Raw genomic sequence first — 23433 nt, forward strand, 5'->3', positions numbered from 1 at the left:
TGAAAAAATTTCTTTTTCCTTTAGCCTTTTTTTAAGAAAGAGAACATTTCTGATCACTGATCATCAATAATATGTGGTTCTTTACAAAGCATGACCCTCATTAGTTCTTTAAATGTTTTTTTGTCACTACAATTCTGGTCACAGAACACAGCAGGGTCTTCCTGGTGGCACAGGGGTTAAAATCTCAGTGCTATCAAGTTATCACCAGCCAGTGTAACACAAGCTAGCCCAGGGAAAAGTTACATCTAGCCAGGGAGCTGACCCACATGGTGCAGCATACCTCTCCTGTCTCACCCACTGACCCCCCTCAACAGTGTATTTCAGTAGATCTGCCTGTTTTGCTACTCACTCTGACTCTGATGAATCGTCTTATCCCCCCCCCACCTCTGGTCTGTACCCCAGTTCTTGTATGCATAAATAAAGACAAAAATAAATCTTTAAAAAAAAAAAAGAACACAATGCCCAACAAAGCTATGAAAACCTTCATAACCAAAGCTGAAATGAATGCATGATGTTTTTATTTAAATATAACCATTATAATAAAAGCTCATATTTTACAATCATTAATCCATGTTACATTAACTATAAAGAACAGGTAACATTTAAAGAAAGACATAGTAATTCAACACTGAGCTTTAATTAGAGTCTATTAACTTGCTGGACATTCCAGTGTTAGATGCAGATTGAGGTTTAACCTTTCTCAGTATTCAAGAGCACGATGGACTATGGTTTGTGGTGGGTGCTGTGTGGTAACAACACCTGAATGCAGAGATCATATGTTTCTAAAACACAATGTTATAAACCACTGTTACTCCAATTTTTAAAAAGCCACAGTGTTCTGTTGGTACTGTGTCTGTGGACCACACATCAGTGCATCTTTATCATAAGTAAACTTAGATTTTGTGACTATTTAGCTTATGATTGAAGACCAGAAAATTTCTGGGAAAATCTTCAGAATATCTGATTTTTTTCAGACTCCTTTTCACATATCTTCCTAAGTTCAACTTAATGAACGGTAGTTCTTTATACAGTATGGGTGCTACTTAAATAATTGTTTCAGGGAAACTTTAACATGCTCTGTGCCATGTATCTAACTAGAAAATTGAATAAGGGAAGTGAAGTCTTGAATTGAGGTTATACCTCTTTTTGTGGAAACTCACTTTGGGAAAAGGAATGGTCTGATTTGGCCTTAAAAGTTGAAGGGAGTGATGAAACTCACCTTGAATTGAACTCACCACAGCACTCCAGAAGAGACTGGCAGCCACAATAATGAAGTTAGAATTGCCAGTACTCATGAGAGATCACATGATCTTAATTGGCTGGAGTTGGAGAGTGTGGGACTGGCTCTGACAAGTCATGGACTCCTCTGAAAGGCCTTATCCCACTTAGAATATGTGGTGCCTGACTTGTCAGTGGCAAATCCCAGTGCAAGGGGCAAATGGAGACCAAGGTGCTAATATATTGGGGCTCCCTCTGTGACAGCCATTGGGGCCTGGAAGATACTGATATCCTATGCATTCAGCTCAGTGATGAGGTGGCTTTCCCAACCACAGGAGGATAATCTACTAAAGAAGGAGGTGGTTGTGTTCAGAGACACAGATTTCACTGCTTAGGGAATGACTCCTTTCTGGATAATTGTCAAATGAGTCCTTGGAATACCTCACTGTGTCCATGAACACACTGCCTCTGTGACCTACACATTGTGAGAACAGTGATTATGGTCACCCACTGGCAGTATAGCCCAGTGTAGTGTGGTAGAGGTGAGATTAAAGGAAAAATGGGTAATAAAATAGAGGGGGTTGTTAGGATTGGCATGACAGCCAAAAAAATGATGTGCAATGAATAATGAATTCTGGACACTCCTAAGGGGAAGGTCACTCACTCACCTCTCCATTTGGAGTTGTAAGCAGACACCCATAAAGATATTTTAATTGATCAAATTAATTAATTGATTAATCGATTAATTAATTAATTTAATTGATCAAATTTCAAACAACAGTTTGAAAAACTCTTCAACCTTTTCCATGCATTTGAGCATACTTTGCTCTTGCACTTGCCAACAGGAAACCAGCCCATCATTGTCTCCATATTCTGCAAATTTATCTCATTCATCTGTGTCTGCAGTCCCAGTTAGTGATTTCATCAGCTCAGGTGAATAAATCACAGTCCTGGGAAGTGCTTTCCAACTGGGGAAAAAAAATGAGACCTATTAACTGGATTTTCTCCCCTTAGAAGACAAACAGCTTTGTCTAGTAGACAGGGCAGATGGCTGCACTGGCAGAGTGGAGACCCTTCACCAGGGCTCCTGGGCACTATGTATGGTGGCCACTGAACCATGTATGAAGCCCACGTGATGTGCAGACAGCTTGGCATGGAGGTAGACAATTAAACTTATGCTGCATTTACATATAGTCACTAATACCAAGAGTCTTTCACTGGACAAGAGAACATAGCATGCACACTTACCATGTAGGGGAGTGAACAGACTGTTAATTCAAAAAAACAAAAGCCCTATAGATCTGACTCAAGTCAAAGAAATCTTTGAGTCAGCTATGAAAATATGAGGGGTGGTAGAGGAGGCTGGGGTCAGATGACAGCACCATGAATTTGGAAACTGAAATCAATATACTTTGTCTTCATACATCCAATGGCAGAAAATGCACACTTAGCTTTGGCCACGTTGAAGATGCTTCACACCTTGATCACCAGGACAAACCTCAAGCATGTATGCGGACTTATCTCTTTACAGGTTATCCTATGATTCATGTAAACATTGGAACTCTGCCATTGTCAGGCTCCCCATGGGTCCCCGTCAACAGTCTCTTTCCATGTCCCCCATGTCCCTGATACAAGTCCAAGGCTAAGAAGCAAGAGTGGCTTCTTCACATGTCTCTCTGCGCCATGGGCCTCCTCCTGGTCTTTGTTCTCTCTCCTTTCTGTGGTGATCACACTGTTACACTGTGAAGGACTAGATTTAGGTGCTCTTTTTTTTTTTTAAAGATTTATTTATTTATGCATACAAGACCTGGGGTACAGGCCAGAGGTATGGGAGGTGAGAGGATTCACCAGAGACAGAGAAGGGAACAGAACAGGCAGATTAACTGAAATACACTGCTGAAGGGAGCAGCGGGTGAGTCAGGAGAGGTCTGCTGCGCCTTGTGGGTTGCTCCCTGGATGGGGATTGTACTTGTGCTGCAGGGGTTGCGGATAGCTTCATAGATTGTGTCTTAACCCCTTGTGCCACCAGGGAGGCCCTAGGTGCTCTTTACTGACAAGCAGAACACAGTGTGCAAACATAAACTGGACAGTCAACGGAAGCCAGCATCATGAATTTTTCATTTCTCCTTGTTTAAGAAAAATGATTTTAACAGTGAAACTGGAGATGTTATTTGGAGCCAAGTGGAGCTTTGGGTTCATAAAAACCGCCAGCAGTTTTAAACAACAGTCATTATTGAGAATCATCTAGGTGGAGAGCAGTAATCTCAGTTAAGGAAGAATTTACATGTTGGGCAAATCACTATCTTTAATATGGTATTTGATAAGAATGGCATAGAATGTGAGTACAGACTGAATAAAAAAAGATAACACATTTGACAAGATGTCCAGGATGGAGTTATTATTCGAGAATTGTATATGTAGTTGTTATATGTAATGCTCATAGTAAATGAACCCAGCTGCCAGAACAAGTGAAACCTGGAATTCCAGATGCTTCATCCTCTAAAATCCACCCCTCTCTCATTTCCATGTCTGTCTAGCTGGGTGGCATTCCATGTGATCATTTAGCAGCTAAGGTTCTTCATGTGGGGATTTTGTCCTCCTCTGTCCATGGGGTCACCTGCATGCAGCCAAAGTTTGGGGAAGGAGAAAACAGGATGAGGAGTGAGAGGTTTTATTAGTAGACTTCTCTTCTGTCCCCGTTCATGTGGCTAGAACTCCAGCAGGCACCAGCTGCCATGGAGACCAGTGATCTTGTTTTGTTTTTTGCAGTCTGTGGGTTTGGAGTGTGGGGTCCTTGGGTTCACTCTGGGAAAGATGTCACCAGAGCTCCCATTTCAGCGGCACACAGGGAGTTTTCCTGGGGAGTTTCTCCACGAGACAGAGACTTTATTTATATTTAAAGGGCAGGTTTATTAGGGAAAGGATAAAACAGTGAAAGACACTTGCATACACACAAGCAGGCAGGAAGAGCTGCCTCAGAAGGGACAGGTTTGCTGAGAGAGGCCTGCATGGTTGCAGGTGGGCAGCCTTGACAGGTCACAGACAGGCAGGAAGCTGCTGCCCTGCAGTGGGAGAGGGTTGGTGAAAAAAGGCATCTACATAGTCACAGGTGGGCAGAGGGATTGCTGCCCTGAGCCTGTGCAGAGATTGCATTGATATAGTCCTCTTCTGTTTGGGAGGGGTCACTCCTTTTGAGCCTCAGTTGGTTGCTAATTTTGGATAACTATTCAGAATCTGAAAGGGACTGATTTTCCACAATGGGCTCAATCTCCATATCTTTACCTTTGGGGTCTGTTGGGCTCAATCTCCTTATCTTTACCTTTGGATGCACCCTCAGATACCTGCTTGGATGTTATGCTTTGTAATCTTGGCATCAGTGCCTAAGGATACTAGTTTCTGCAATTCTGTTGTCTGCACCTAAGGATCTTGGTTTCCATAGCTGTGTCGATGGCTATGCTAATCTCTTCTACCCCCACCTCCTTGTGTGAACCAGGTTTCTGGTCTTGAGGCCCACCTCCTTTTCAGTTTTTTTTTTTTTTTTTCCTATTCTTGTCCTCCATCAATCTCACCCTGTGATCAGAAAAGTTGTATTTGGGAGCATTTTGTTATTTTGCTCCAGTTTTATTCCTTTACTCTCCTATTTTACCTCGTAAAATTCTGGGGTGTCTTAATTTTTTTCATTTATTCATACTACTGAGTGAATGCTGCTTATTTTTGAGGGTCTAAAGTAGTTAAATATTTCTTACACATAATAAAACATTTTGTGGACTTGGTTCTAGTGCACTGTTTGTATTAAAACCCTTGATAGATAGAGTGAAATGTTGGCAAAGATGAGGTGAAAAAGATATTCTTATTCATTCCTGAGGGAAGAATAACTTTGTCCCATCCTTCTGCAGAGAACTGTGAATTTAGAATATTTATACTGCTTGTTATGGTCATTCTTTTTGGGAGGAATGACCTAAGAAAATACTTTGCAATACAGATAAAATTTTTGTGTAAAAATATTCACCACCTCTTTCTTTATAGTAACGAATAATTGGAAGCAATCTGAATGAAACCCCCAGGGAATGGTTGAATAAATTACAGTATATACAAACATGAGACTTGGCATATAGAGGGTGAGTAGTAAATGAAGGGCAGAGGCATGGAAAGAGCCCTGAGGGTAGTGGGACAAAGAAAAGGCAGAGCCCGCCACCTACTGGCGAGGGTGGGTAATGCAGGCACAGCGGAGATGACTGGGAGGTAAGAACCTGGAGTCTAGACAAGGACCTCAGTGAAAAGCGAATCCTCACACCTGTTCTACCATCACCAGGGGCGAGAGGCCGTGGTAGTCGACTCATCTGTGGTCACTGCTAAATAATTCCGAGCGATATTTTTAATCCAAGTAGACTGTGTTGCCGTTTTTGGTGGCTTCCTGGAATTTTCATTGAAACTAATTTTGGAGAAGACATGAGATATTTGCCTCCACTTGACCTTGAATTTCCAAACTGTCAGGCAATAGCAGGACTGCGGGGTGGGCGTGGCGCTTTGGGAGTGTCCCGGCCACGCCCACCCACACCTGTGGGCTACACCAGCGCAGCACTTGTTACTGCGCATGCGCACAGCCCAGCCATCGCCCTCCGCTGCGCAGGTTCTTCCTTGGGGCAGGTAAGGGCTTGGTGCCTGTGGGAAATTGGTCTCTTCTCTGCCCAGCAAGAAAAAGGCGTCATTTGTACTTTGATCTTGGGACCGCCTTGGGCCCAGAGAGAGGAGGAGGTGAGCCAAAGGCAAGGGGAAGGAGAGAACATCTCCCTGTGGGTGGCTGACTGCGGAGGGGTCCCCTGGGAGGACCCGGTGCGGAAGGGCTGCATGTGCAAAACTAGAGGGCTTTGGGGGGCTCATTATTGAGCTTGGAGGAACTTAGGGGTCCGGGTTCATTCCTGAGCGTGACCCCTCCGCGTCCTGCCTCTGCTAAGAGGCTCCTGCGCTCTCTGCCCCTGGCGCCTTCGTGCTAAATTGATGGCACCTGGTGTGGGTTTTCTGGGCTCTGTTCTGCTCCACTGACCTGTGTGTTTTTATCACATTGGATGTACCTTAGAGTTTGGGGACTATATGGTAGCATATTCTGGGGATGACGGCCCCCTCCTCGCCCCAGGTCTGGCAGGCAGGAAGGCAAAACTCTCTCCCAGTGGCCCAGTCTGAGCAGCTCCCCCTATTGTGTCCTCCTGCATCTGCCCCCCAAGGGGAAGCCGGTTTCTCACCCACGCTGTGCACCCTGGAGGCAGATGGTGAAGATTTAACACCGGGGGCTCAGCCTCTGCCTCTCCACAGGGCGTACTTTAGGAAGGAGGATATAAACCCTCCAGCATATGGTTAGGTCTGGGCAGGCTGGAGTAGAAGTCCCTCCCCTGCAGAACCACGGCGTTCTCACTGTCAGTGACTCACTCTTCCAACCATAAAACTAAATTCAAACTTCTTTTTTGGAAGAAAGCTTGGAATCACGGCTCATGGTGATGCCCTTGCTGCATGTTATTTAACCCCTTCCTAAGCCTCAGATTTTACAACACAGAAATGATGGGGAAAATCCTGCCAACTGTTAAGGATTGCCAAAGGGGATCATAAAGAATCAGTGTCTTCTCTGTTTTTCTGGAGAGACATTGAAAAAGTAATTTACTTTACAGTTAGTTCAAATGCACAGGAAACTAAGAGCAGTGCAAATACTCTTTATCTTATACTCAGATTCCTCCTTTGCCATATATTTAACATACCATGAAACATTCCCTTGTGTTTTCATCACAGTATTCCATTTTTTATTAAACCAAAATATAACAGGGATCCACCACATCATCCCAGGAGTAAATCATCTTGGTTCCCATGTTATAATCCAATCTACTGGCCCATTTCACCTTTCAACACCTGCTCCAGCTGCATTAAATCATCTTATTCCATTCTGACTTTTCTCTTTTGAAGCTGTTCCGGAGACTGTTCCTCATTTTCACAACCGTGATGGGTTTAGTGTGTGCACAGGCCCACACTGTGGGTGGTCTTTTCTGTTTGACTCTTCCACTTAGGTTTTCATGTCCATGCAATTTTTATTTATTTATTTTTTGCTTCCTCCATTGCGCATTTCCCTGCATGGCTGGCTGCTGAATAGTTTGTTTCCTCAGACTTAAATCTGACTTTTTACGTGGTGTGAAACCAGGGGGAAATGAAATTATTGTTATTATGGTGAATTATCATATAACCACGACCAAAAAAGGCCATATTTCAGCTTTAATTTCCCTCCTCCTCTTCCTCCCCCCTCCCTTCCCACACATATTGGCCCCATTAACTTTACTCAAAATAATACACATTTTCAGTGTCAGGGTGCGGGAGTCCAGCTCCAGGGAACAGGGTTGAGAGAGGAATCTGATTGAACTGAGGAAATTATAAAGAAATGACAGACACAAAATAGAGTTTAAGAGAAGCAGCACGCAGGGGACACTGGGCCTCTCATTCATGCTCAAGCACCCCGAGTGCCTGGTGCAACTCGTTTTTATTGATACCAGCAGCCTCCCCACCCAGGTGAGTTCCTAGACAATGAAGTATTCTCGTAGCATTTGGCCTTGTCCGGGCACACATTCACCGCCAAGGGTCTGTGCCATCAGGTGATTCTGTTTCTTTTTCTCATCTAGTTTGTTCCCAGACATAGCTTCACAGACACAAGATCAAGCACCCCGAATCTGTACAGCCACAACCTTGTCTCCTCGTCGCAGCACTGCACGCCTCAGGGGGCTCCAACATCAGGGCTTTTGCACTTGAGTTTTACTCTGCTTGAAGCACCCACTGTGTCCCTTCATTCACGTCATTGTCAGTCCCTCCTCAGAGAGACCCCCCGAGATCACCGTGTCTATAACAGCACCTTTGTAACCTCAACCTGTTTTCCAGACATTGAGTCCATAATACCTACAAGTACCTGACGTTTTTCCCTTGGCCCTTCTCGCTCCCCTCCCCTCTTAACCTCAGAAACCTCGCTTGCTTCGTAGAGTCCTGTAGGTTTTACAAGAATTTTACTTTGTTTTCTCACTTGCTAAGTGAACAGTGGATATTTGTCTTTATCATTCTCATTTGCTTTACTACAAAGTGTCACAGGGCAGAACCGCCAAACTTACCCGCTCTAAATGGGTTCTGCCATCCCCCGCATCAAGACAAAACATACCCTCGTGCTTAAGAACTTTAATGGAAAGGAACTTTAATACAATTAGTGTGCAGCCAAGAAAAGGGGAAGATTAGGGCCTCCCTGGTGGCACAGGGGGGCTGAGTCTCAGCACTGTGAAGCTGTTGCTAGCCACTGCGGCGTGAGTTCTATCCCCGGCCAGCGAGCTGACCTGCATGGCGAGGCAGACCTCTCCTGTCTCACCTACTGCTCCCCTCAGCAGTGTGTTTCAGTTGATCTGCCTCTTCTGCTCCTCACTGTCTGGTGAATCCTCTCACCCTTCCCCGCTGCACCTCTGGCCTACACCCCAGCTCTTGTATGCATAAATAAAATAAATCTTTGAAAAAAAAAAAAAGAAAAGAAAAGGGGAAGGATAAATTTTCCAAGTCAAGCACCTGAAGTTACCCATCCCCTTGTGGGTGTCTGCCCAGCCAAACATGGTTGGCCCAAAGCAAGGCCACTGAGGCCCGAGAGCTCGCCAGAAGTCTAAAGTACCTTCTGGGGGGGATCCATAGAAAAGGGTCAGAAAAAGCCAGACAAGTCTGGAAGGAAAAGAGTAGCATCAAAATCAGGATAAAAGCTGCCATTGTTAACCTCCCCTCTGGTCTCTCACCACATCTGTTTCAACCAGTCCAAGACCAAGAAGCAGAACAGCTTCTTCACGTGTCTCTCTGCTCCATGTGCCTCCTCCAGGTCTCCTGTCTCTCCATCCTGCTTCCTTCCTCCTCCAGTCTCCTCTCCAGCTTCCCCTCCTCCATGCTCAGCTCCACCCCTCCTTGTATGGGGCAGGGGACCTGGAGCCTCCCCTTTTCCTGGGGATCACCCTGTCACAAAAGGACTCCCTCAAATTCCTTCCATTTTGTTGTCAATGGTAATGTTTTGTCATTCCACATGGCTAAGTAGTGTTCTGTTGTGAGGATAGCCCGCACCTTCTTTACCCAGGCCTCTCAGTGGGCACACAGGCTGCTCTCTGGTTTTGGTGTAATTTGGTTATAAGTGTGTGGAGGAGGGGAGCTGGGCATCTCCACTTTCCAGATCCTTTCATTTCCCCCCTGAAATTACCCATTACACACTGACTGTCTTCTTTCTCCTTATCCCCTGGAAGCCACATTGTGTGTTCTGTTTCTAAATGTGACTGCTCTGGATATGCACATAAGATAAATTCTCTACTTTTCCTTTTGTGTCTGGGTAATTTATTGCCCTTAGCATACTGACTCTAAGGTCCCTACAAGATGTAGTGATACAGGGCAGCAAAGGGCATTAAAACCTGCCAAAGACACTGCTCAAATAGTTTATGTGTCACACAATTGCAGGACTACTCAGGCTCAGACAACAACAATGGGATTTATTTAATAAACCAAGGAAAAACAAAGAGTTACTGAGGCCAAAATGACTGTTTATCTCCCCCCAAGCAGTATCCAGTGTTTTCAAGTCCTAAGCAAAAAGCATCTAAGATGGCATCTTCCTGCCACTGAGAGTGCAGAGCTCCTCTCCCGAAGAATAGGCCACGCACCTAAGATGACATCTTCCTGCCACTGCACCTAGAGTATGCAGCAGCCAGATTACAGGCCTGGTTCCAACTCATGAACACAAGAGAAGACACAACAGGAGATGCTCCTGGAGCTGCCAAGATGGCCCAGCACAGCACCAGACAGGAGCTGCAGCAGCTGAACGACCTGACAAACGGCCACACTCACGCAGCTCAGTGAGGTACCTGTCCAGGTCTTCCCCTTCCCTGCCAGGCTGTAAGAGCAGCAAAACCACGCAGTTTCAGTTGATTGGCTATTTGCAAAGCCTCCACGAACTTTTTGTCTCTGAGGTTGGCTGCTGGAGGCCTCTCCACATTTGTTGTATGAAATGTCATAATTCTGTCTTTTCTTCCCATAGGTATATAAGACTTACAGGACTTTTGTATTTGGAAAGCTCGCAGGAACCCAGACTTTGAAGTTATTTCTTGTTTTCACTGTGTGTTTTTTTTTAACTAAAGCTATCCAGAGCTGAGGATTAAACAGAATACATTTGGAAATTTAAAAATGAGCAAAAAAGGCAAACTATGTTTATTTGGATTTGAAAACTAGCAGAAGCCTGGGCTCAGGGTAGAAACCCAAACCACTTCACTAAAATAAAATGAGGTGACCTTGATATTAGCACTCCAAGTGCTCCTGCTCTGGGCACACCTGCTTGACTAGCAGGAAGCCCATATTTTCACCCTTAAATGCCTTCCTTAACCACAGTGGAATTCTGAAGACTAAAAAAAAATTATCAGTTACTTTTCACCTGCCACGGAACAGGGAGGTAAGTTCAGCAATGATTTGTTCATTACCTTCAGTTGACTGGTTCTGATAATAGAAGGGAGTTGTGCACATTATAGAAATTTTGAAGAGTAATAGTAATAAATTTAATGAACAAGTCAACTATATTTTTCCATCGAAAGATAAATACTTTGTGACTTTTTCCTATTATTTTCCAATATTTTTAATTGGGAAGGGTTACATTGTGTGTAAGTTCAGATAGTAACAATGCAGGGTTTGAGAACTACAAAATGAACTCCCATTAACCAGGATAAGAAATAGAACATCACAGCATATCATAATCTTCCTCCATAAGTGAGCACCAATATCACATCAAAATTACTTTCCTTGCTTGCTTCATTGCAGTGCATCACCTAAGAACCTATCACCGAAAGTATAATTAAAACATGATTTCAATTTTGTCTGGTATTCAAAATTTAAATAAGTCATATGAAGTTTATTCTATAGGTTGACTCAACACTATGCAGGCAGTATTCATCCACATTACTGGATGCAGCTAGAGCCGAAGGATTTTCACTGCTGTATAAATACTCTACGTGCTGCAAAGTAATATTTTTTTCATTTGTTACTATAACAAAAGGACTGGTGAACAATTTTACACATGAATGAATATTTTTATGTGTATTTCAAAGCATTTCCTTAGGTCATTCCCCAAAAATAGAATCGCTATTTCTATTTAAAGTAAAATAAAAGTAGGGGTCTCCCTGGTGGTGCAGGGGTTAAAGTCTCAGCACTATGAAGCTGTCCACAGCCTCTGCAGCATGAGTTAGATCCAGGGAGCAACCCACATGGTGCAGCAGACCTCTTCTGACTGGCCTGCTGCTCCCCTCAGCAGTGTATGTCAGCAGATCTGCCTGTTCGGTTCCCCACTCTGTCTCTGGTGTGTCCTCTCACCCCCTGCACCTCTGGCCTGCACCCCAGCTCTGTGTGCATAAATAAATCAATCTTTTTTTTTTTTAAGTAAAATAAAACCATTTTAAATTCTGAAGGATGGTATGAATTTATTTTCTCAGGAATGGACGAGGGTACGTATTTCATCTCACCCTTGCTAACATTCTATCTACTCCCTTCTTCAAGGCTTTTGACACAAACGCCCTCTTCACTCGTTCCTCTCCGCTTGACCTGAGGCTTCCTTTCAGCGGGGAACTGTCTTCTTCATCCTCCCCTCCGGTGCTGCGCTCCCTCCCTGCCCCCCACACTCCTACACCGAACCCCACCCTGGGACCTTTCATTTCCCAGCGCTGTTGCTGCTGCTCCTACTCGCCACGAGGCGGCGCTCTCCGTCGTTTTTCTGCACTTGGGCCTCATGGCGCTTCCTGTTGCCCCAGCCGCGCTCTCCATTTCCTCACCAGCGGTTCCGCCGCTCCTGGCCAGCGCTTAGCTCCTTCCATCCCGCCACCGCCCCTTCCGCGCCTTACTGACCTTGGCGCGCCCTTCACCGCCCGGCACAGCGTCCTTACTCTGCGTTCTGCCCGCATCACCCCTCCGGCCCACAAGAGGGCGCGCTCCGTCTCCCCGGCCTGCTTCTGCCGCAGGAGCCTCTCCTTCCTCCCGCCACTGCCGTCAGCTCGCGCGCACCCCCACCCAGTGAATTTTTTTTCCACCTTATCACCCCGGTCCACAGAGCTCTTGTTTCGTCCGCCCGCCCTTTGCCCCACACGGCTCTTTTTCATCCATTAATAACAGCGCTCAGTGATAATATAAAACACTACTATCAATCGAAATGGCCACAGAAACCGTGGCTGCAGGGGTAAAAGGAGAGACGTATAAACGGAGAGTGCCGCCTTGTGGAGTGGGGTGGTAACGTGGGAAAATAGCAACCATAGACACTAGGTGACACGGAAGTAGTAGGAGGAAGGAGAGGCTCCCGGGGCAAAAGAAGGGACTTGGAAACGGAGCGCGCCGCCTTGTGGACTGGGGTGGTAACGTGGGAAAATAGCAGCTGTAGACGCTAGTGGACACGGAAGTGGTTGGAGGAAGGAGAGGCTCCCGGGGCAAAAGTAGGGCCTTGCAAACGGAGAGCGCCGCCTTGTGGAGAGGGGTGGTAACGTGGGAAAATGACAGAGCGAGGCGTGTGAGTGGACACGGAAGTGGCCGAGGATGGAGAGGCTATGGGGGTAAAGGAGACAGGGAGAAACGGAGGACGCTGCCTGATGGACGCTGGAACGTGGATGAACGCTGCGGGAAGGTGCTATCGCCAGAGAGCCAAGGTGAAAGGCGTGGGAACTGTGGGGAAAGTGCAGAGTAAGGCGCGAAAGGGGCGAGGAGCAAGGGAAATAAGCGCACAATAATGAAGGACATGGTCACTAGTGAATGAAAAGCAGAAAAATGAGGGCGAGGGGGAACGGAACAGGCCGTGAGGGTGGCACCGCAGAGAAACGATAGGAGGCACAGCCGGGTGGCGAGGAGTAAAGTGGTGCCAAAATCGGAGAATAAATATGACAGTTCCGAGGCCCCAGGAAAGGGGTAGGGCCAAGCAGACAAGGAGTGAAAGCAGGGGTAGGGGAGTTTGTGCCAAAACCTTTAAGTAGACAGCTCGGTAGCTAAGGGATGGGATGCATCATGTGCTCATTCATTCTTGAGAAAGTAAGTTCACACCACTCTTCTGCAGAGAACTCTGAATTTAAAATATTTTTATTTTATTTTAAATAGAAATAGGCATTCTAGTACTGCAAAATGACCTAGGAAACGTGTTGGAAAACAGATAAAAATATTTGCAAAAATGTTCATCAGCACTTTCTTTATATTAATAAATGATTGGAAACAATCTACATGAAAATCCCAGGGAATGATTAAATTACAGCATAAATGAAATGTAGCTGTTAGATACAATAATTCTGGAGTTTTTAATGACATAAAAAATACTTACAATGTTAAATGATGAAAGAATATAAAACCCCAGACATAGTATAATTCTACCATAGTATAATTCTACCACAGAAGAAAAATAATGAAATATACTTTCTACCCCTTATGTGTATGAAGACTAGAATGAAAAAAGTTAACTCTGCATCAGGTGGAATATTATAAGCAGTGAAATTAGGCCCTAGCTGCATTCCAATAATGTGGATTAATCTTGTCTACATATTCTTGAAAGTGCCAAGATAGAAAATACATGTGTTTTATTTAAATGTTAAATACCAGACAAAATTAAAATCATGTTTTAATTATGCATTCATGATACATCCTTAGGTGATATAATGAAGAACAAGGGAAATATGATGAAAATCACACTGGTGTTCATTTACAGAGGAAGATTATGATGTGTTGTGATTTTATGTTTCTTGACCTGGTTAGTGGGAGGGAGTTCATTTCATAATTCTCAAACTCTACATCATTACTACCTGCCCTTACAGTTAAGAACATTGGAAAGTACAAAGGAAGTAAACTAAAACATAGGAATAAAGGAAACTAACTCCTAAAAGTATGTATGTTTCGATGGAAAAGTCAGTTGACTATATTGTTCATTATACTTACTACTTTTCAAAATTTCTATGATGTGCACAGTCCCATTTAGTATCAGAACCAGTCAACTGAAGCTAATGAAGAAATCATTGCTGGAGGGCCTCCCTGGTGGTGCAAGGGGTTAAGACACAGCACTATGAAGCTACCCACAGCCACTGCAGCATAAGTTTGATCCCAGCCAGGGAGGTGACCCACATGGTGCAGCAGACCTCTCTTGTCTCACCTGTTGCTCCCCTCAGCAGTGTGTTTCAGTCAGTCTGCCTGTTCTGTTCCCCATTCTGTCTGTGGTGAATCCTTTCACCACCACCCGCCCCCCCCCCACCAAATCTCTGGCCTGTACCCAAGTTTTTTTAAAGATTTATTTGTTTATTTATACAAGCACTGCGTACAGTCAGAAGCACGGGAGGGTGAGAGAATTCACCAGAGCCAGAGCGGGGAGCAGAGCAGGCAGAAGGACCGAAGTACACTGCTGAGGGGAGCAGCGGGCGGCAGAAGAGGTCTGTGCACCATATGGGACCCTCCTCCAGTGGCCGGGGAGCAGCCAGGGATCAAACCGGCACTGCAGAGGCTGCGGGCAGCTTCGCAACCCAGCACTCAACCGCTGCACCACCGGGGAGGCCCTGTACCCAAGTTCTTGTATGCATAAATAAATAAATCTTTAAAAAAAAAAAAGAAATCATTGCTGAATGAATGATTCAGAATTCCACTCTTTAGAATTCTACTGTAGTTATAGAAAACCATTTAAGGGTGAAAATATGGGTTTCCTGCTAGTCAAACAGGTGTGGGCAGAGTGGTAGCATTTGGAGTGTTAATGTCAAGGTCACCTCATTTTATTTTAGTGAGGGGGTTTGGGTTTCTGGCCTGAGTCCATGCTCCTGCTAGTTTTCAAATCCAAATAACATTTTGCATTTTTTGTTCATTTTTAAATTTAGAAAATTATTCTGTTTAATCCACAGCTCCACAGCTTTGGATAACATTCATTTAAAAACAACAACAGTGAAACAAGACCTTAATTCAACGTCTGGGCCCCTTCAAGCATTCCAAATACAAGATCTCCGAAGCTGTATACACCTATGGGGAGAAGATAAAATTATGAATGCAGCCATGACATTTCATCAAACATAGTTTTATATAACTGGAAGAGACTTCCTGGGGGTAGTGAATTTCCTTCACAAAAAGAAAAAGAATAGAACAGAATGAAATTTCTGTGTTCCAAATCAACTTGTCACACATCCACATCAGTGTAAATCCAGTACTTGCTGTTATTGTCATCTCATCCGAGAGCTCAAATCCTGATTCATTTCAGCAGTGACACCACAGGCAAGACTGTGGCATTAAAACACCACTTTACGGGCCTCCCGTGGTGGCGCAGCGGTTGAGCACTGGGCTGCGAAGCTGCCCGCAGCCTCTGCAGCACCAGTTCGATCCCCGGCCACCGGAGGAGGGTCCCACATGCCACACAGACCTCTCCTGCCGCCCGCTGCTCCCCTCAGCAGTGTATTTTGTCAGTCTGCCTGTTCTGTTCCCCGCTCTGGCTCTGGTGAATTCTCTCACCCTCCCGCGCTTCTGACTGTACCCAGTGCTTGTTTAGATAGATAGATAGATAGATAGATAGATAGATAGATAGATAGATAGATAGATAGATAGATAGATAGATAAATAAATAAAACAAAAAAACCCACCACTTTACACACTTCTGTGGCATTTCCACATTAGTCTTACTTCTGGGCAGGCTTTCATCATACAAGATCAGAAGCACCACAACCCTAATGTTTGCTAAAAATCAAGTAAGAAAAAAGAAGGGGTGGGGGGCAATGAAAAATCTCTGGGAAAAGCCAAAGGGAATTTTAAAAAAATTTTTTTAAAGATTTATTTATTTATGCATACAAGAACTGGGGTGTAGGCCAGAGGTGCGGGGGGTGAGAGGATTCACCAAAGATAGGGTGGGGAGCAGAACAGGCAGATCTACTGAAATACACTGCTATGAGGAGCAACTGGAGAGACAGGAAAAGTCTACTGCGCCATGTGGGTCACCACCATGGCTGGCGGGGCTGCAGTGACTGGTGACAGCTTGTCACTGCACCACCAGGGAAGCCTCAGCCAAGGGCATTTAAAGGAGCCACAGAATGCCAAAAATATTTAAACCACTTTCTTTTTTTTTAAAAGGGGGATTTTTTTTTTTAAAGTATTTCACTCTAAAGGAATTTGCCAGCTGTCAATCAAAGGATGTCACTACCATACTGGGGATACGTTGGCAATGTAAATCCATATTCTGCTTCTTTTTAATATAGTGAATTCAACCTAGTAATTATCATAACAAATGTTATAGTGTAAAGCTCAACACATTTGAGCAATTTTTAAACTGAATTAGATACAAACCAAATAAAATTTACATCACAAACATTACCGCCTTAGGCTGTGGGGACACTTGGGCTGTCTGTATTGCTCTCACAATTTTTAGGTTAATTTTATTTCTGGAGAAGACGGGGTATTTGCAACCACTAGTTCGCTCACTGTGAGAGACCATCCTTGCCTGTGCTCCCTGGGGTCGGGGACATGGATGGGAGTTTGTGCTGGTGCGAACCTGGTCTCTTCAGGATCCAGCGGGGAGACACCATCTGTGGTTGATCTGGGGACCTCGTTGGGCCATGGAAGGATGAGGAGAACCCCAAAGTAAAGGGAAGGTGAGGACCACCTCCCTGTGGGTGGCTGATGCAGAGGGGGAGCAGCTGGAGGACCCAGCACAGGAAGAGCTAGATGTGAAAACTGGGAGGTGGTGTTAGGGTTCCTTTATGTGCATGGAGGAACACAGGGGTTCAGGTTCATTCCTGAGCAGCCCACTGGGCTGTGAGGGGACCCCAGAGACCCATGGGCACAAGAAAGTCTAATGGCTGCTGTACACTGAGTCCTCAGAGAAACAGCAAGAATGAGCTAGAAACGTACCACTGTCTACCCTGGGAGGCTCGCCATGCAGGACTATGCTCAGAACACCCCCGCCCCGCTAGGAAAGTGGCTGCTGCCTGCTGACTGAGGCCTCCCACATCTCCTCTGAGGCCACCCACATCTCTTCTGGCCTGAACTCTGCCTGCAGGCGTGTGACAAACCCAGTGTCCTACAGAGCCCACATATGAAGTCTCATTTACCCGAGCATCTTGTTCAACCTGAGCTTCATCCACTTTAGAATCAGGGTCTCTATTAGCCTCACATAGAAAATGTTTCAGAGTACTGAATTTCATGAGCATTTTCATGCAAAAGGAGAAATGGCTCCATCTGAAGGTCCTAAGAGGTTTTCTCTTAGGGAGAATATATTTTTATAAAGATTATAGCAAGACTACAAGATTTCACTTTATCACACAGTATTGTGCAAATCCAATCTGACCTTGTTGATGTGAAATTCAAATACAGTGATATAAAAAATAAGCACCTAAGAATTAGCCATTAAGAGTTTAGGTCGAAGGCCTCCCTGGTGGCACAGTGGTTAAATTCTCAGTGTTGTCAAGCTATTGCCAGCCATTGTGGCATGAGCACAATCCCTGGCCAGGGAGCTAACCCACATGGTGCAGCAGACCTCTCCTGTCTCACCCACTGTTCCCCTCAGCAGTGTATTTCAGTAGATCTGCTGTTCTGCTTCCCACTCTGTCTCTGGTGAATCCTCTCACCCCCGATACCTCTAGCCTACACCCATGTTCTTGTATGCATAAATAAATAAAAATCAATCTTTTTAAAAAAAGAGTTTACGTAGGATGTTCTAAAACACAACCAAACTCACACATCACACAGCCAGGATCTATCAAGTAACAGAAATAATCAAAAGAATTTTAAGTGAATCTACTCAACCATATTCAGACCAGTCAGGCTTCAGATTTTTTAATCCAACTGTAAATAGTATCCACCCAATACCTGAAGGAGAAGCAGCAACGTCCTCGGGTTGTGCCCTGAAGTGTCCCTACCACATCATCTTCCAGGCTTGAGTCATAATCTGCAATAGAATAATTTCCAACTTATTTACAGCTTCTCTTCAACTAGAAAAAAATAGATCCTTTCCCATTAATCCTTTCCCATAAAGGAAGAAATACTTGATTTACATAAATGTTCTCTACTCCCCTCCGAGTGCCCCAGAGACTAGGGGCAAATGCTTTCCGTGAATGGCTACAGGAGAACAAATCAGCATTTCTCAGTGGCTGAGGCCTGATGGAGATGGGAACCCAATGCTTCTGGAAACTCTAGTTTGGTCACGGCATGTCTTTTATTGGAAAATAAGAACAAGTGAAAGAAAACCCAGAATAAGGTAAACAATGTTAGCGTCTTACCCACAGACATACAGATAGGGGACCAGACACATTAAAAGTGATAGAATACATAATTTTCTTATCAAGGAAATCATGTTATTTTAATTCGTGAAACTGATAATTCTGTGAATGGCATTGCTTGTATTTCTTAAACTCACCATGGGATTGCTGCTGATTTTTTGTTTCCTTGACAGTTCTTGTTTCTTTTCACATTCATGCTGAGATGGACTGTATATTTTTTCTTTTCTGAAGGAATAAAGGGTGTTTAAAAAAATGCCTGTGTAGTGCAATGGAAACTTACAAGACCAAGGTCTGATCATGTCCACTTGCAAAAACCAACATCTCCAAAGGCGAGAGCCTTCATTTTCCAAATCAAAGAAGAAACAACCTAAAAAGAGATTTTCCAGATTCAACATGATGGCTTATGCACCCTGCTTGGCAAATCTCTCCATCACCCTTATTATGATAACTAGAAAATCATGAATGTGGTAGTGGAGAAGCCCTGAACCAAGTAACTGGAGCTAACATCAATGTAATGGGACAATGGGTACCAGGTGCCTTATAAACACAGAAGGACAGTTACTCCTGTGACACTGTTGGCAAAAATAAGTCAATCTGAATCCAAATCAAAGCACAAAAGAGGGCCTCCCTGGTGGCGCAGCGGTTGAACACTGGATTGCGAAGCTGCCCGCAGCCTCTGCAGCACCAGTTCAATCCCCAGCCACTGGGAGAGGGTCCCACATGGCATGCAGACCTCTCCTGCCGCCCGCTGCTCCCCTCAGCAGTGTACTTCATCAGTCTGCCTGCTCTGCTCTCCTCTCCCCTCTGGCTCTGGTGAATTCTCTCACCCTCCCATGCTTCTGACTGTACCCAGTGATTGAATAAATAAATAAATAAATAAATAAATAAATAAATAAATAAATCTTAAAAAAAAAAAACCTCAGTTTTTTTTTTTTTTAAAAAAGCACAAAAGAGATCAGTAGTTAGTATCTATGTATATAATCCAAACAAATACTATCCCTTATCTGTGGCTGAAGTGGGTTACACACTTGCAAGTTTTCTTTATGTACCCAAATCCAAGTAAACAATTTTTGAAAGCTTTCAGACGGATGACATTTTGCTTACTTGAAATATGTGTGCATATTTTAGCATAAAACATACCTGACAGTTATGAACATGATTGGGTTGCTACACCTGCAAGAACTTAATTTTTCACTCAATTTGTAGAAACATCCAGGGTTTCTTCTAGTGCTGCCACTGAGACCAATATAAGACATTACATCCATGTGGTCTGACAAGGGATTACCCCAAAGATATTTTCAGTTAAGAATAATAAGCCCAGAAGTCTCACTGTGCAACGATAAATAAAATACTGTTTAAAACACAGATGCTGAATTAAAGTACTAGGGAAGAGGGCCTCCCCAGTGGCGCAGCGGTTGAGCGCTGGGTTGTGAGGCTGCCCGCAGCCTCTGCAGCGCCGGTTCAATCCCCGGCCATGGGGCGAGCGTCCCACATGGTGCGCAGACCTCTTCTGCCGCCCGCTGCTCCCCTCAGCAGTGTACTTCATCAGTCTGCCTGCTCTGCTCTCCGCTCTGACTCTGGTGAATTCTCTTGCCCTCCCACACTTCTGACTGTACCCAGTGTTTGTATAAATAAATAAATCTTAAAAAAAAAAAAAAGTACTAGGGAAGAAAACACTGCAAACTGTAGCATAGACCTGGCATTTCACAGGGACAAAAGGGCAGAGTGAAAGGAAATTATTTGCACACTATTGAAACGGGGATGGTCTGGAATGTCTTTTCCTGCCTCTGCTTATCTTGTAAGAACAGCTGGACAACAAAGCAGCAATTGACAACAAAGAAAAAAAAAAAAAACACCATTTATAAGTTGTATTTCGAGTGCAGGTCCAGAAGATGGCAGCTGTCCTTGAAGTGACATCTCATTGGCTGGACCAAAAGTAGCTGTGGGGACAGAACCTGATGCCCGACTCATGGTTCTGCTGAGACTTAACCCCTTGTGCCACCAGGGACAACACTCAGAAGCAAGGGGATCAGTGAACTGCGGTTCTGGATCCAAACTCAAGACACACCAGGATTCAGCAGAAAGCAGCCACTCAGACGCTGTCAACCTGCATGTTATGTACTTGTTCCTTCAACCCCACAAACACTACTCAAGATGCCATCCTTGGGGAGACTGATTTGAGAGCCCTGTCTCCAGTCGGCCAGGTAACCGTGCATTAACTAGTTCTTTTTTTTTTTTAAAGTTTTATTTATGTATGCATACAAGACCTGGGGTACAGGCCAGAAGTGTGGGAGATGAGAGGATTCATCAGAGACAGAGTGGGGAACAGAACAGGCAGACTGACTGAAATACACTGCTGATGGGAGCAGCGGGTGAGACAGGAGAGGTCAGCTGTGCCATGTGGGTAGCTCCCTGGCCAGGGATTGAACTCGTGCTGCAGAAGCTGAAGATAGCTTTACAGTGCTGTGCTTAACCCCTTGCACCACTAGAGAGGCCTGCATTAACTAGTTCTTTCCTCAACAGCTGTTGGCAGGTTTTTGGCTTTTGTGCCTTTAGGTAGCGGGTCCACATTTGGCAACATTATAGATATGATAAGAGTCTGTTGAACAGAATACACACAGAACTTTTACAATTAGTAAATGAAAAAAAAAATACCACCAAAAAAAAAAACCCAACCCATCTTAAAAATGGATAAAGGACGGGAATAGATTCTTCTCCAAAGTACACATACAAATGGTCAACAAGCACCTGAAAAGACTTCCCAGATCACTAGTCATTATGGAAATACAAACTAAAACCATAATCACAACCCCCTCACACACACTAAAAAGGTTAGAGAAAATTTTACGTAACAAATGTTGTAAGTATTGGGGTGAGGAGTAGAAAAAGGGTCCTGTGGGTCAAATGCAGAGAGGTGACACTGTAGTGGAGATGTACAATGAGCCAGTCTATGCGTAAAATGCTGGCGGGGAGGACCTCCCTGGTGGCGCAAAGGGTTAAGTCTCAGCACTATGAAGCTATCAGCAACCACTGCAGCATAAGTTCGAGCCATGGCCAGGGAGCTACCCACATGGTACAGCAGACTTCTCCTGTCTTCCCTACTGCTCCTCTTAGCAGTGTTTTTCAGTCAATCTGCCTGTTCTGCTCCCCACTCAGTCTCTGGTGAATCCTCTCACCCCCCTCACCTCTGGCCTATACCCCAGCTCTTGTATGCATAAATAATAAATCTTTGAAAAAAAATGTTGGGGGGAGAGAATGTCCTTAACAAACTCCACAAATAAGTTTTATGGCGCCCACCCACCCTAGACCAAAGAGATCCAAGACACCAAGGACTACAGATCCCATAATGTTGTCACCAGCAAAGGGAGGGTTGCTGGGAAGTGAGGGTGCAGTTAAGCAGCCGGGTTTGGTATGTAACCAGACATGGGGGTCTTGTAGGAACTTGTTTGTTCACCAGCTTTCAGCGTGCGATTGGGTTCCAGCTCAGCGGAACTCGTAGGACACATTCACCAATTAATCTCTGAGTTATTCAATTCTTCATTTCCTCTTTTTGTAAATAAACCCTCCATTAACTTTTTTACATGTGCCTGCAGGTGAGTCTCATAAGTCCCTTTTAAGTGTGTGGGTGAGGATCCACAATCAGGCCAACCCATTTCACTTTGAGGTTACCCTGTAACAAAAATAATTTGGTATTTCCCCAAAATTTTACAAATAGTAATACTGTAAGCTTCAACACTTCCACACCTCGATATAAACCCCAAAGGATTGAAAACAGGTATTCAAGCTAAATTGTGTACACAAATATTTATAGCAGCATTGTTCACCATAGCCAAAGGTAAAAACAGTGCAAATATCCACCAGTGGGTGAGTGGGTAAGCAGAGTGTGGTAGATCCCTAAACTCCAATACCGTTCTGCCATGTAAGGAAGAGAGTGAATCGGTGCAGCTGCTGTGGAGAGCACTATGGCGATTCCCTTAAAACCTAAACATAAAATTAACACGGGATACAGCAATTTCACTTCAGGAATGTACCCAAAAGAATTGAAAGCTGCAACTCAAACAGATTATCTGCACACCCATGTTCACAGCAGCATTATTCTCCATCCACCAGCATCTAGAAACACGAGTGTCCACGAGATGAACAAATGTAAAATTAAAATGTAGCACAGAAACAATGTCATACTCATTCTTAAGGAACTTCTGATACTACAACTTGTAGGAAACTTAGAACCATTATAAAAAGTGCAATAAATTGTAGACACAAAAGGACAAGTGCATCCAGAGTAGTCAAATTCAGAAACAGAAGTTAAAATGTGGTTGCCAGAAGATGTGGGGAAAAAAGGGATAGAGTTAGTGCTTAATGGGTAGTTTCAGGGGAGAAATGAAAAGGCTCTGGAGAGTGGAGAGGCCCAGCTCACCTCCTCCACACACTACAACCAAATTACCCCTAAACAAAGGCAGCAGCTTGTGTGCCCACCGAGAGGCCTGGGTCGGGATAATGTGGTCTAGCCACACTATGTGACACTATTCAGCCATGCGGAGAGACAAAATGTTACCACTGACAACAAAATGGAAGGAATTTGAGGGATCCTGTGTAGTAAAGCAAGTGAGAATGATAAAGACAAATGTTAGCTGTTTACATAGCAGGTGAGAAAACAAAGTAAAATACTTACAAAAACTACTGTGTGTTGAGGGGGGGTGGAAAGGATTAAAGCTGAAATACTGGCCTGTTTTTGTCAGGGTTATATGCTAACCTGCCATAAAAATGATCATTTCATTTTTCCTTGGGTTAACACCACTGAAGAAGTCAGCTCTATGTCTTCGGAAACAAACTGTTCAGCAGCCAGTCATGCAGGGAAATGGGCGATGGAGGTAGAGAAAAAAAAAATTGCATGGACATGAAAACCTAAGTGGAAGAGTCAAACAGAAAAGACCACCCACAGGGTAAGCCCAGG

The 23433-nt window shown here is 44.4% G+C and overlaps 1 long non-coding RNA gene across 1 annotated transcript; it reads right to left on the reverse strand.

The window, feature by feature from the left end:
• Nucleotides 1-15161: 15161 nt before the first annotated feature.
• On the reverse strand, nt 15162-18727 carry LOC129145994 (uncharacterized). Its single transcript, XR_008552275.1, has 3 exons — nt 18617-18727; nt 18070-18148; nt 15162-15240 (listed from the first exon to the last, which is right to left on the reverse strand). It is a non-coding gene; the product is annotated as an uncharacterized LOC129145994 (long non-coding RNA).
• Between the last annotated feature and the right edge of the window lie 4706 nt (nt 18728-23433).

Source organism: Talpa occidentalis, unplaced genomic scaffold (genome assembly GCF_014898055.3).
Source record: "Talpa occidentalis isolate TD23 unplaced genomic scaffold, MPIMG_talOcc4v2.1 talOcc4.16, whole genome shotgun sequence".
In the NCBI taxonomy this organism is placed as follows: Eukaryota; Metazoa; Chordata; class Mammalia; order Eulipotyphla; family Talpidae; genus Talpa; species Talpa occidentalis.